This window comes from Periplaneta americana, chromosome 5, assembly GCF_040183065.1.
Source record: "Periplaneta americana isolate PAMFEO1 chromosome 5, P.americana_PAMFEO1_priV1, whole genome shotgun sequence".
NCBI lineage: Eukaryota > Metazoa > Arthropoda > Insecta > Blattodea > Blattidae > Periplaneta > Periplaneta americana.
The window spans coordinates 80,925,954-80,940,292 of NC_091121.1; positions in this window are offsets into that span (position 1 = coordinate 80,925,954).

Sequence of the window (14,339 nt, forward strand, 5' to 3'; positions counted from 1 at the left end):
TATCTAGAAACATCTAGGGAAAATGTATTTTATACCTTCTCTTTATATGAAGTGAAAGAGAAAGTACTGTAATATTAAGGAGGGTTGTACTTAGGAACTAGGTTCTGGTTGAAACTTACTTCGTACATAGGGCATTGCATAAATTTTGTAAGTATTACAGTTCTTACAGCAGATTTATTATCTTTCTCATATTTGCAGTATTAACACATTTCTTTCATTGAATGCTTTGACCATGCTACTTATCTTTCGTTAACGTTTAGTAACACTTATGAGATTACTATCTTTCTAATTTCACATTTTACAAATTAAAAATTTTATGATTTAACTACAGGATGATTAAAAATTGCAACACTTCGGAAATGTAAGAATTCACGATCTCCTATATACCACTGCCATGGAATGAATAAATGTGTTTTTTCTTCCTACTGAAAAATTTTATATTTTGCAATAGGAGTTATTGCAGGAACAACGACGCTATAATCTGAGGCGACGTTGAAAATGTATTATATTGTTATTTTAAAAGTCTTGTATATCCTTAAATATCAGTCCTATCAAAATTTTGCATGAATAGAACTTATCGGAAATAATTTTTAAAGAAACTTTGTTATGTAATATTTTTCACAAAAAGCAACAATAAGCGAGATATTTCGATTTATTTAATTCAGGCCCCCTTATAACCTCCTTTTAAATAAAGTATTTTGAATGCCATGTAGCCTAACTTAATTTATATTTCAATTTTCATCGAAATCCGTTCAGACATTATCGCGTGAAAGGGTAACAAACATCCAGACAGACTGACAAACAAAAATTTCAAAAAGACGATTTTCGGTCTCGGGATGAATAATTGTATTTATGTTAACACCAATTATTTTTGGAAAAGCGAAAATTACCAGAAAAATTTCGGTTACAGATTTATTAATAGTATAGATTATATTATATTATATTATATTATATTATATTATATTATATTATATTATATTATATTATATAAAAAGTGTGTTGATAACGTATGTACTCCGATAAGTAAGTTTTTAATTTGTTATGGGGCTCCTGAATCCCAAGAGGAACAACTTTTACAACAGCGCAACATAATCTGCTTGGCTTATTACCCAATTTTTGTTGCATTGCATTTATTGCATATGCATTTTATGTATTTTAACAGGATTCAATTGAACATAGTTAAGATTTAGATTATAAAATAATAGAATGCTAAGCTAACGCACTATTACTGCATACTAAATCAATACACTCTCGTTGTTCGTTAATTCTCTGAGATGAAAATGAATGTGTACATAAACATTATTTAAGAAATACAGGAAACGAATATACAGAATAGCCTATCAAGTTTTCTGTGCATAAGAAGCTATTTTAATCTTACCTGTCAACGATTCACTCAGAAGTTACTCTAATAACATTATAGCATTATGTCCATCTAGAGAAATTACATTTTCCAATGGTGAAATAATAATTATACAAATCGGTTAATTAGCTTCAGAGATTACTTCATACAAACACATAGGCTATATTTAATGGCTTTCGTTTGTTTTTGTCCAAGGTCCCTTATAGACGAAGTCATTTGTTTTTATTTCAATTTACATCCCATTAGGTGGCATTGTTATTTTAATTTTAAAACTCATTTATCTCATTAAATATCAGTCCTATCAAAATTTTGCATAGAATAAAACTTATCGGAAATCATTTTTAAAGAAACGTCCGTTATGTAATATTTTTCACGAAAATAAAAAATAAGGGAGATATTTCGATTTATTTAATTCAAGCCTCCTTATAACCCCCCTTTTAAATAAAGTATTTTGAATGCCATATTGCCTAAAATCTAAGTTACAACGAACTTAATTTATATTCCAATTTTCATATAAATCGGTTCAGCCATTATCGCGTGAAAATGTAACAAACATCCAAACAGACAGACAGACAGACATACAAACAAAAATTTCAAAAAAGTGATTTTCGGTTTCAAGATTGTTAATTATACATGTTAACTCCAATTATTTTTGGAAAATCGAAAATTACCAGAAAAATTTCGGTTACAGATTTATTATTGGTGTAGATTATATTTGGTCAGAAGATTCGATTGATAGTAAACATCTGTTTATAAACGCTTGTGTTGTATACTGTGGGTAATCTCTGAGCTGATTTTCCAAGTAGTGTCACATCCATCACTGTCTATTCCTGTGGTATTCATACCGTAAAACTGTGGTCGGCAAAAATGACGTCATATAAAATACAACCCGCAAAACGTAGCAAAGGGGAAGAGAAGTCGCAGAACACCTTCACTATTGCAAGTTTTGCGTGCGCAGAGGCGGACAGTTGAACAAACCCAAGCTAAGGAAAAGTTCAGTTAAGTTTATGTCAATATATGGCCAATTTTTTTTTTCATTTTTGTTTGATTTGATTTATTTTTTCTGTTATTTTATACACAATTTAAATGTTATGATGGATGTGTAACTGATTCATTAAAATTAAGAATCAAGCTTCATGTAACCAATTTTAATTGAGCTACGAGATTTCGTCTGTCACACTCTAAATTCTTTTTGATTTTATAAATTTCATTTTAGAAACAAATTGTTCACGTACCTATGTAGAATATATGTATGAACAAATGATAGCTAAGGAGAGAAAGATCATGCATTATTCCTTCACTCTGATTGTGTGCTAAAGGGTTGACTCGCGAGTCAAATGTTGACCACTGCCGTAAAAGTTAAAATGGAGGTGTGACCAAACTATCTGAAAAAAAATGTAAGAACCTGTATGTGACGGGACCTTTAGATAAACTGGTTTTTTTCACAAAAAATATAAAAATATCTCACAAAATGTAATTTTGCTCTTATTCACACAAACACATACATTTCGCTTTTTTAAATTCAATTTCGGATTTTATCTCAGATTAAAAACTAAACTAATATCCTTAATATGCTTTTATGCTCGACCATGCCGAAATGTAGTAATTATACACCTGGTAGCAGTCCTTTAATGCATGTCATTAAAGTACACCTATTCATTAAAGTTCAGGTTTTCGATTATTCTCGGATATGCAATCGAAAGACAACTAGGGAAACGTCACGGAGGCTGGAAATCCAATACTGTCGCAGAAGGTTATGTTCTGTTACTATAATAATTAGCGTTAATTGTAAATAATATTCAAATAAATTCAATTTGTCATCTCGTTTTTCAATGTCGAATTCAATTTCAAGGTTATTATATCAAGGTCGTCGACATTCGTTTCCCGGAAAAAATCAATACTTTCGCGTCTGCGCACATCTCACATTTTATGAGGTAGGCTATTGCACTCACATAACAATAACATGAATACTTATGAATAATTTCAAGTTAGAAATATGGTCGAGCATAAAAAGTCGTATGAAACTTGCCTATAATGGTAATTAAGGCGTTCGTATGAAAATTATGAAACTCGCTTGCGCTCGTTTCATAAACATCCTCGCGTCTTAATTACTACCATTATAGGCTCGTTGCATAATGTACTATTGAACATAAAATTACTTATTTTGACAACATTTGGATACATTTCGCATTTATCATGATTGCGAAAATCTACTATCTCTACATATGTGTTATTATTTTTCTTGGATCGCAATGTATTCTTAGCACACATTTTCTATTATCCCTATCCTCGTTAGATAATTTTCCTCCAGGATTTGTGTAAAACCATCGTTGACGGTAACGTTTATAGACTTGCAAGTTATTTACTTTAAACCTTATGCAGAGTGGAAGGTAACCTCTGCATCAAAATGAAACTGGTGATAGATAATGAAGACAGATTTGAAAAATTTGAGTAATTTTTTCTCTAACATTCGTTTTCAGAGGAAATCGTTATGTTTCTATGAAGCATTTGACAATATCACGGCTACGGCAGTAACTATACCAAGCGCGGCCTGCAATCCTCCTCTTCCCTTACCTTGCCTTTCCCCTTCTGCTGTACTCAGTGACGCGCGACAATGCGCTGAGTTGCAAGATTTATTTTACGATTTTCGCTATTTCTCGATTTAAATTCATGGCTAAACGATTTGGTATGCCAAAAAAAAAAAAAAAAAAGAGAATCAATACATTAACTGTTCAGATTATTTTTGCCTATCTGTTTGTATAACAGCAGCCATTTCTCTCGGCCCATTACCGCAATAGAGCGCTGCAAACATTGAGCAAATACTATTTTTTTTTCCTGCTTAACGGTGCTTCATCGAAGGAAAATTGTAATAAAAGTTTTGTTACATTTGCTCTGTGGATGTTCCGACACCATGGACTCAAACCACATTAAGACTTGTCCAGCACTTTCATCCGTCAGCTTTGTGGATAGGTACTGGGAGGCCAGAGAAAGAATGCAACAGTGCTGACATCCACTCCTTCATAGTTTCACTTGCACATTGTTCACTTTATTTCGTTTTCTTTCCCTTTAGTTTTTATCGCCATTGTACGGCCAATGACTCTAGTCAAGTGCCACTGCATTGAATAAAAAAAAAAAACATGTAGAATCACCTCTTAAATTTTGGTGCATCTGTCCCAATCCACCAGCCTCAACTAGGTTTCTCCCGCAGACAGCCTCTTGTTCAGATATTGGACACAAACTCAGGAAAGTTATTGAAGGAAAAGGAGATTGGGTTGCGATTAATAAATTATATCTACATATTTTTAAAGCATATAATTGTAAGCAATTTAGAAGTATAAATGGCACAACGAAATGAAGAATCAAACCAATTTCGGTTGATTTTCACATGATTCTTAACTTGTAGTTGGGAATTTGGCACCGATTTCCATTACGTCATCCCGTTCACTTGCTGTGTCGTCATATAGTTGGTCAGCGCTTCTTCCTCAGCGGTAGTAGGGGTAGGCGCCGGGGTATGCAGCAGCAGCAGGCAAGCCCGGGTAGGCAGGAGCCGCAGCGGGATACCCGCCGACGCCTGCGTAAGGGTAGGCTCCATAAGTTCCGTATGCCCCATACGGGGTGCCGAAGTAGATGGCTTCGGAGCCCTGGAGGTTCTCTTTGCCGGCTTCTTGCGCCGAAACGGCAACCACGGCGAAGATGGCGAGGATAACAACGATCTGGAGAAAAAGAGAGAGAGAGATTAAAAACGGAATTGTTATTTTGTATTTTCATATGTTTATGTAGGAGAGGCATGCCAGAAATCAGCCTCTAAATGTGCAGTTATGTGCGCGGATCGCCGGTCTGTGCAGACTGGATCAATCAAGCGTTGCTCTTACTCGTTCTTAGCTGGAGGGGTGTACAATAATCTATTGTGCACTTCTAGGGTTGGATTAAATAGACATTTGGACATTATAAACACACTTAGCAGAAGGGGAAAAAAACACAGTTATTACCATTGTCTATATTTGACAATTGTAATACAAGAAACCTTAGGCTTACTCAGTTATACTTCACAAAGTAGTGGTTTGTAAAGCATAATTTATTAACATGATTTTTATACAGTATTTGAAGAAAAAAATATTGCAGTAATTTCGAAACAACAAAAAACGAACAAGTATTTCATTTTACGTAGTAGGTACTAATTATTTTAAAGTAATAGACCCTACTCTTTCATTGTTCGTCAAACATTATTATTTATTGCGGCCATTGGTACACAAATGTTGAAGAAAATATTATACTCCCAATTAATTACATGCATGAGGACATTGTGAAGTTTTTACACTGAAATCACTTCCTTACTGTATGTCAATATAAATTAACATTAATATTAATAAATAATATAAATTAAGCTTAGAATTTAAATTCACATATAGTTTATTTGGAAAACGTTGAAAGCAAGTAACGGGCGTTAAGGCTGGTTCACAATAAACAGGGAACGGAAACGGTAACGAGAACGAAAACGGAAATAATGTTAAAATAAATGTATTTAAATATGAACGTTCACAATAGTTAATTGTGAATGCTCACATTTAAATATATTTATTTTAACAATATTAACCGTTCTCGTTCTCGTTGCCGTTTCCGTTCCCGGTTTATTGTGAACCAGCCTTCACTGAAAGAAATTAAAAGTGTAGTACACAAGCTGTGAAGCGACGATATTCTCTTTATGTCAGGTCTATCTAGAATACGCTATGTTAACGAAGTTGGTGATGTAACAGGAATCTGGTGGAATGAAGTAGCATCATTAATATTAAATGTCTTGAATGTAAAAAAAAATGAAAAAAAAACACACACTAACTCAGGTCTCAATAGCAACATTCCGTCCCTTAGTCACTGTAGTAGGGTTGCAGACTCCCTAATAGCAGAAAATAACCATACATATTAATATTTTTATTTAATTTGCAACAAAACCGCCAATTTTATTTAAACACTGCAAAGGGATAAATAATTCCTTATCAGTATTTTTCCGATGATAAGAGTAAAAGTCGGAATCGTATGGATAGTTATTGTATTACTTCCAGCCTGCACAGAGTTTTGAAAGTAGAGAATTAAATCCTTATGGAGACAGAAACTTACAACATAGATATTGAAGAAAAGTAGTTCAAGTGCTACTTTTTATGTTACTTGCAGCCTCAAAGATCTTTATCTATAAATCAAGAGTTTGATTTTTTTAAGCCTTGATATTTTTTTTTTTCACCAGGACACATTCCAAAATCTCCGTAATGTTGCTTCTTAGAATGACACCAGACTTTAATTTAGGACAGCAAGGAACATGAAATTGACGATGGTTAAAAATAATTCATTCTCTGGACTGGATTCGAATCCATGCCTATCGCTTCACGTAATGACTTGATTTTTACGTACAATAGTGGCAAAAAAATCGGACTGACCCTTGCAGCTGATTTCAGAGTCACAGATTCAAATTTTGCTAGTCACAAAACACATCCATCTTGTATAATTAATTGTAACAATGAAACTTATTGCATTTGTTCGATTCTTACCGTCTTTTGTTTCCTTCAGTGCCTCAAACTTACAGACGAAAAAACTTTGAGAGTTTTATTTTCATCTGGCATCAATATTACATTTCTATCTCTATTTGGCAAAAGATAACTGCGTATTTTACATTAATAGCAGTACATACCTCTAGCTCCACTATCCATATTGAAATTACCACAGTTTGACACAATACACAGCACAGGATTCTTTTGTATCGGCTACAAGGGTCGATCCGGTTTTTTTTGCCACTACTGTACACCTCTGACGATAAAACATTTTGATAGTATTTTGATTTTCTTATACAGTAGCTATCTGTTGTCAGTTGGGAAATTATAAATAATTTTAAATAGTAATCTTCTTTATAGGTCCTTGAAAGTTCTAGTCTTTGAAAACCTATTACATCACATTTTTCTACTTTGTTTCCTCTTTTGTCCATCATATGCTTCTGCGGTTTCACGAAATGTCCTTCACTCTCAGTCAAGATGTTGACCCGCGGAATTGTCTGTAAGAGAACTTGGAGGATGAGAAAACGCTGGTCGATAATTTTGCCTGAACCAGGATACTTTAATGTATCTCGACACGAGATCTCCGGTTTTACTTCTCTTCTGAAAGAAGCATACTAACGCTTTTTATTTCCTCTTAAAATATACCATTTTGTCTTAGGCTTAAAACTGCGAGTTTCATATTTAATAGCAATATAAGTAGTAAAAGTAGACAGAACAACTTACCTGTTCTCAATTAATACGATGTATTCATTTCCTTCTAATTTATATAGCCTATTTAAAATAAACGTGATACAATTATTTTTGTCTTAAAATACTGTATTTCCGGTAATTGTAACAGAAATAATGCAGCGACCAAGATGGCTAAATGGTGAAACACTAGACTCGCATTCGCAACATCCCAAGTTAGAATCCCTGGCCTGCCAATTTGATTGTTAATTTTAGTAGTTCTCTCGTTCATAAATAACTAAGAATTTAGTTATTTCAAAAGGAAAATTCAGAGTTTGTACCCATTTCCCCTACAAAACCTGAATCCATAGACTCCGGTGGTCAGCACATGGCAGCAGAATGAAAACAAATATATCACCAATGCACTATTCCCAACAAACTGTATCGATATGACCTCTTAGTCAAAATTAAAAAATGGTACATCCCTCATATTGATTCTCCTATACAGTATCATTACCTCGTCTTTGGAATTCTCTATCCAGTGACATCAGGGATTGCCAGACGCTATCGAAATTCAAAATTAATTTGGAAACACACTTTTTGTCTGAAGAAATTTATTATTATCAAGTTATTAGATGTGTCGATTACAGCCTTTGTATAATAATTTATTATTGTATTTCTTGTTTACATTATTAATTGCCATTTTTCCTTCAGTTATTTAGATTAACAATATTAATATATATCTTAAACTTTGTTTAATAGTATACAAATTTACAATTTTTAACGTTTTTGCATTATCTTTTTTTTTTGTTTTGTGTTATTATCATTGTAAACGTTCTTGTTTTGATTGAATGAACGTTATTAATTTGTTTTTTTTTCTGCATCTATACATATTTCTAGTGACATGGAAGAGAAGGCCTGATGGCCTTAACACTACCGGAATAAATTGATTTATTATTATTATTATTATTATTATTATTATTATTATTATTATTATTATTATTAAATATATTCTGCTGGCAAAACCTCTTTATAGTGTCTATGATTTTAATGGTATTTCGTAAATTTGATTGTTATGTCATTTATTGACATTGCTAATACATTGTAATATGTATGTGAAAATAAAATTACTGCTAGTACTACTACTACTACTACCACCAAATAGATCTTAAATTAAAAAATAATGTTAAAATGTAAGTAAATAGTTATGAACATTTTAGAATTTTATCGGTAAAAGTTTCAAAATCCTCCACGGACTGTCAATGTAGTGGACTTACGAAGGCCTTCATGGTGGGGAGATGAGGGTTGTGCTGCGACTCTTGCCTGAAGCTGCTGAGAAGCGTCTGATATTCCCCCGAACTTCCCAGCCGATATTTATACAACTTAAAAATCCGGATCTGGGCTAACCTTGACGGCTTTTTGAATTCTTATTCACATAGATTTTGTCATTCATAGAAGCGGTTTCTCCTAGATCATATTAACGGCCAGTGAATATCCATGGACAATGGTTTCCACGGAGACTAGGCCAGAGCGCACGTCCCGTGTGACTAATGGACCGGCTGCCATATACAAGGCGCTGCGAACAGCTGTAAATCGCGACAATGGGACGATTCCACAGCGTCTGATATTATACAAGATCTATGAGTAGTGGACGGTAGTGAGTTATTATTCGGTTCTCGAAAGTGAGGTGGAAACGGTTGCAAAGTTCGTGCGTATTTCTAAAGAAAATTTGTTGTTTGTTATTCTTTTGTCAGTAGTAACTCGAGATAAATTCATTATTCGTTATCAAAATTGTTACAGTAACAGATGAAATGATTATTGGATAACTATCATGGAATATGACCACTTTTTGACTCTATTCTAGGTTTTTTCTTTACAGTTAGGGCCTATTTATTTTTAGTTCCTAATTATGCCGGAAAAAGGAAACAATAATTATGGAAGTAACTATTTCGAGATGTTTACGGAGTTCTATGTCTTAAACGTTTTCAATACGTGGGAGGAGTGATAGCAGGAGGAAGAAGAATAAAGTGCATAAGATTTGCTGATGATACGGCGTTGTTAGCAGAAGAGAAATGATAGTAAAATATATGCTACTGGAACTAAATGACAGCTGTGAGCTGTATGGGATGAAGATAAATGCAAATAAGACGAAGAGCATGTTCATAGGAAGAAAAATACAGAAGAATGAACTTCCGAATTCTAAATGAGACAGTAGAGCAAGTGGACAGCTTCAAATATTCAAATACTTGGGATGTACTATAAGCAGTAACAGGAAACTGCCTTCTTTTTTCATGTTATCTGCAATTCTATGTTTTAAACAATTATCTGTACTGCCTATTGTATTTGGGGCTTTGCCCTGTTATATACATAAATAAACAAAAACAAGCAAATAAATAAATAAATAAATAAATAAATGAATGAATGAATAAACAAATAAGTAAGTAAATAAATAAGCAAATAAATAAGCTGCTAGATGGAAGTCAAAAGGAGGATAGAAAAGGCCAAGGAAGCTTTTAATAGAAAAAGAAGCATTTTCTGCGGACCTCTGGAAAAATAACGAAGGAATAAACTAGTGAAGTGCTTTGTATGGAATGTGGCATTGTATGGAACAGAAACATGGACATTACGACGAAGTGAAGAGAAGCGACTAGAAACATTTGAAATGTGGATATGGGGAAGAATGGAGCGTGTGAAGTGGACAGACAGAATAAGAAATGAAGCTGTGTTGGAAAGAGTGGGTGAAGAAAGAATGATGCTGAAACTGATCAGGAAGAGAAAATAATTGGTTGGGTCAATGGCTGAGAAGAAACTGCCTACTGAAGAGGATACCCTAGAAGGAATGGTGAACGGGAGAAGAGTTTGGGGTAGAAGAAGATATCAGATAATATATGACATTGATATATGGATCATATGAGCAAACGAAGAGGAAGGCAAAAAAATACGTAAGATTGGAGAAAGCTGGTTTGCAGTGAAAAACCTGCCCCTGGACAGAACACTAAATTAAATGTCTTAAACAGAGCTGGTACTGCAAAAATAGTTTTTGCATTCTGTCGCTTTCTTTAGAGCAATTTTTTTTCACCAGCTTGACAATTTTATTCATATTCAGTATTTACGAAGCAATTCAACAGGGAATTATGCATGTGAGTCATTCCACTTCAAATCGCACTCCTACAAAACATTACCTTTTTGTGAAAGGTCGAATTTTTTTTATGAATTCTAGGCATCAAATAAGCAGATACATTTTTTTTATATTTCCACAATTATCGTGCGAGGGAAAATTCTTTGGTTCAGGGAAAATACTCAGGCCTATTTATTCGCTAATAAAAACTTGATATTTTGCAACTACATACTAAGCTGGCCAAAGTCTTTGTTGCAGGGATAATTATTTGGAATACACTGCTTAGTCATCTTTACTTACCTTCACTTTTTTTCTCTCATTTGATTCGAGGCTTGACACGGCACGATCACTAATGCTAGTACAGTTTGCCTACTTGTATTCTAGAGCTCAGCGATACTTATAATTTCGTGATAAGCAATTAATATGTTTTAATATTTCTTTCATTCTTAAATGAGGAGCTTATTTCCAAACGACCCTTGTCCATTCCCATGACTTTGTGGGAAATCACGAAAAACGTTTTTAGGTCTAAAATTTCTTACCAGCAAGGCAAGAGACATTATGAAACCAAAGAGGTTTTGTGCATTTAGAATCAAATGGGAGCATGAGATTCTTTGATTTCAAAGCTGGAACTAATATTTTGTCGCAAATTCTGCTGTGGGTAAGAGACAGTTTGATTCCAATAGTCACTTTTAACACAAGATTTTTATGGCTTGGAGGGCGTTCTGAAGCTAAATCATGACAGTTGTATGTAGAGTTATAATTGAAGAATGCATGGCCACAGGAAGCTCATTTTCGATATTGGGTGGACAAGAGACGTTTTGAAAATGACCTCAAATATAGAATATGTAAATAGCAAAATATTATTATAAATACTTACAGTACGGTATATTTGATGTGAAATGATGCAAAATTCATCATATGCATTATATTAAAATTGTTTTTTGTAGGTTATTTTACGATGCTGTATCCATCTCAGGTTATTTAGCGTCTGAATGAAATGAAGGTGATAATGCCGATGAAATGAGTCCGGGGTCCAGCGCCGATAGTTATTCAGCATTTACTCATATTAGGTTGAGGGAAAACCTCGAAAAAAACCTCAACCAGGTAACTTTCCCCGACCGGGGTTCGAAACCGTTTCGCTGCCAGGCGCGCTAACCGTTACTCCGCAAGTGTGAACTAAATGTAAAATTTAAAAGTCGGACATTTTATCCATTTAGAATAGCGTATGTTACCTTCATGCTACGATTCTTAATTAAAATACTTTAAATATTCATGCATTAATGCACATCATTAACAGAAAAAAGACTTGTACAATAAAGTAAATAAATTTCTAAGATTATGCTGCACTATGAGAGGCAAAAGTCCCGCGCCGTGGCGTCGTGGTCTAAGGCATCCCTCCTAGAACTCGCGTTACGGAATGCGCGCTGGTTCGAGTCCTCATGGGGGAAGAAATTTTCTCATGAAATTTCGGAAGTGTATGGGACCGGTGCCCACCCAGCATCGTGATGCACTTGGGGAGCTACGATAGGTAGCAAAAATCCGGTCTCGCAAACCAGCTATAACGGCTGGGGGGATCATAGAGCTAACCACACGATACCTGCATACTAGTTGGATGGTCGTCCACCTCTGCTTCGGCATGTGGACGTGAGGCCAGCAGCCGGCTGGTCGTTCTTGGCCCTTCATGGGCTGTAGCGCCACGGATTTACTTTAATTTTATGAAAGGCAAAAAGAGCTGTTAAGCGCCCAACTTAAACTCTGTAAAGTAATGGCGGTATTTTTATTGGTGTGTGGATGTGAGAATTGGACGTGAAAGAAAATGAAAGAAGAATAAATAATTGAGTCATCTGAGATGAGATTGTTGAAACGACTTTCAGGTTATACTGGAATGGATCAGGACATGAATAGTGAAAATGTTGAAATCGATATTTGCATCATCTTCACTCATTATTCTTAGTACAATGATAATTAAAAAGTCAGATTTATGAGCGTGAAAATATGAACTTTCGATAGATTCGCGACATTATCAGTAAGCAATTAGAGTTGCAATGCTACTGCACGTATGTAGACATAAATGTTATAATAGGCAGACAAACGCATTACAAGGGGCGTATCCGATACATAAATATGAAATACACAAACCACTGTTTCTAAACACATAAACGCATTCCTTAAGTCTCGAAGGATATATTTCATATCGCAGAATGAGAAATGAATATCACTTTCAGCTATCATCTATCAGTTACCAAGGATTGAAAGTAGCCTCTACGCGAGATGTTATTCTTTTGTTACTTGTTGCGGTCCTTTTTTTTGAGTGCGGTGTCCTGCGGTTTCGTTGAAGTAATAACCACCAAGGTCTTTGCCGCGTCACTGAAATCACTTCAGCACTTACAGTAGTCAAGGAATGAAGAAATAAAAGTCTGGTCATATTTCGATACAAATTACAGTTGGTTGTCTAATGCTCAGCCATATGGTAAAGAAGCCATTTTCCATCTTGCAATCCAATGATATGAATACTTTACTATTACCACAGTCTAGTATATACAGTCAGGAAGCTCAATACGTAGTAAATATGGATCCATAGATAGTTGCTAACCACTAGGATCACTAATATCGCCTCATTACACACAATGCGAAATAGTACCGGCACAGTCTACTGTTCTTAGCACCCTCACAACTCGAGCTTCGTGACTCTATGTACTAGACTGTGCTATTACGAAGAGTTTTACAATTCGTAGGTAATTTTTATTGTATGAAGGACAGCCCAGTTAAGTAAAGATGTAAATTCTTTTTAAATGAAAAATAGTATTGTTAACTGCTTTACTGGATCAGGACAGAGTCGAATCAATCTTTGACTACGGTGAAGTGAACATGAATGTGAGATCAGCTTGAGGGTTAGCGCAATAGATCTTGAAAGGTCGCAGTGCTGGGTCCACGTTCCTCCTCGCGAAGTTCAGTCCCAATCCAAACAAATATTAGACTGCTATGAATCTTAAAAATGAGATATTTTGCAAACTAAAAATAGAATTGTAACAAATAATTAAATTTCACTAGAGAGTTTGTTCAGTAGACCGATATGTATCTATAAACGATAGAGTTTATATCGTTTACCCTCTGTATAGGCTAAGTCGTACTTAACGTATATTTATTTTTAAATAATAAGAATCTAAGTAATGTCACTAATTTCAGAAGTTATTTTTTTTTAGATATTTCAAACAAAAAAGTTTAATAAAATTTTGCCTTTAAATCTTTCCTGACTTTTGAATAAACCACATTATTTTATGAAAAAATCTGAATGATTATTTTTATATCAACTTAATGCTTAACAACGTTGAGGACTTTAAATCTTTACGACTTTTGAATAAACCACATTATTTTATGAACAAATCTGTATTATTATTTTTATATAAAATTAATGCTTAACAACGTTGAGGACTTTAAATCTTTCCGACTTTTGAATAAACCCCATTATTTTATGAATAAATCTGTATTATTGTTTTTATATAAAATTAATGCTTAACAACGTTGAGGACTTTAAATCTTTCCGACTTTTGAATAAACCCCATTATTTTATGAACAAACCTGTATTATTATTTTTATATACAATTAATGTTTAAAAACGTTGAGGACTTTAAATCTTTCCGACTTTTGAATAAACCCC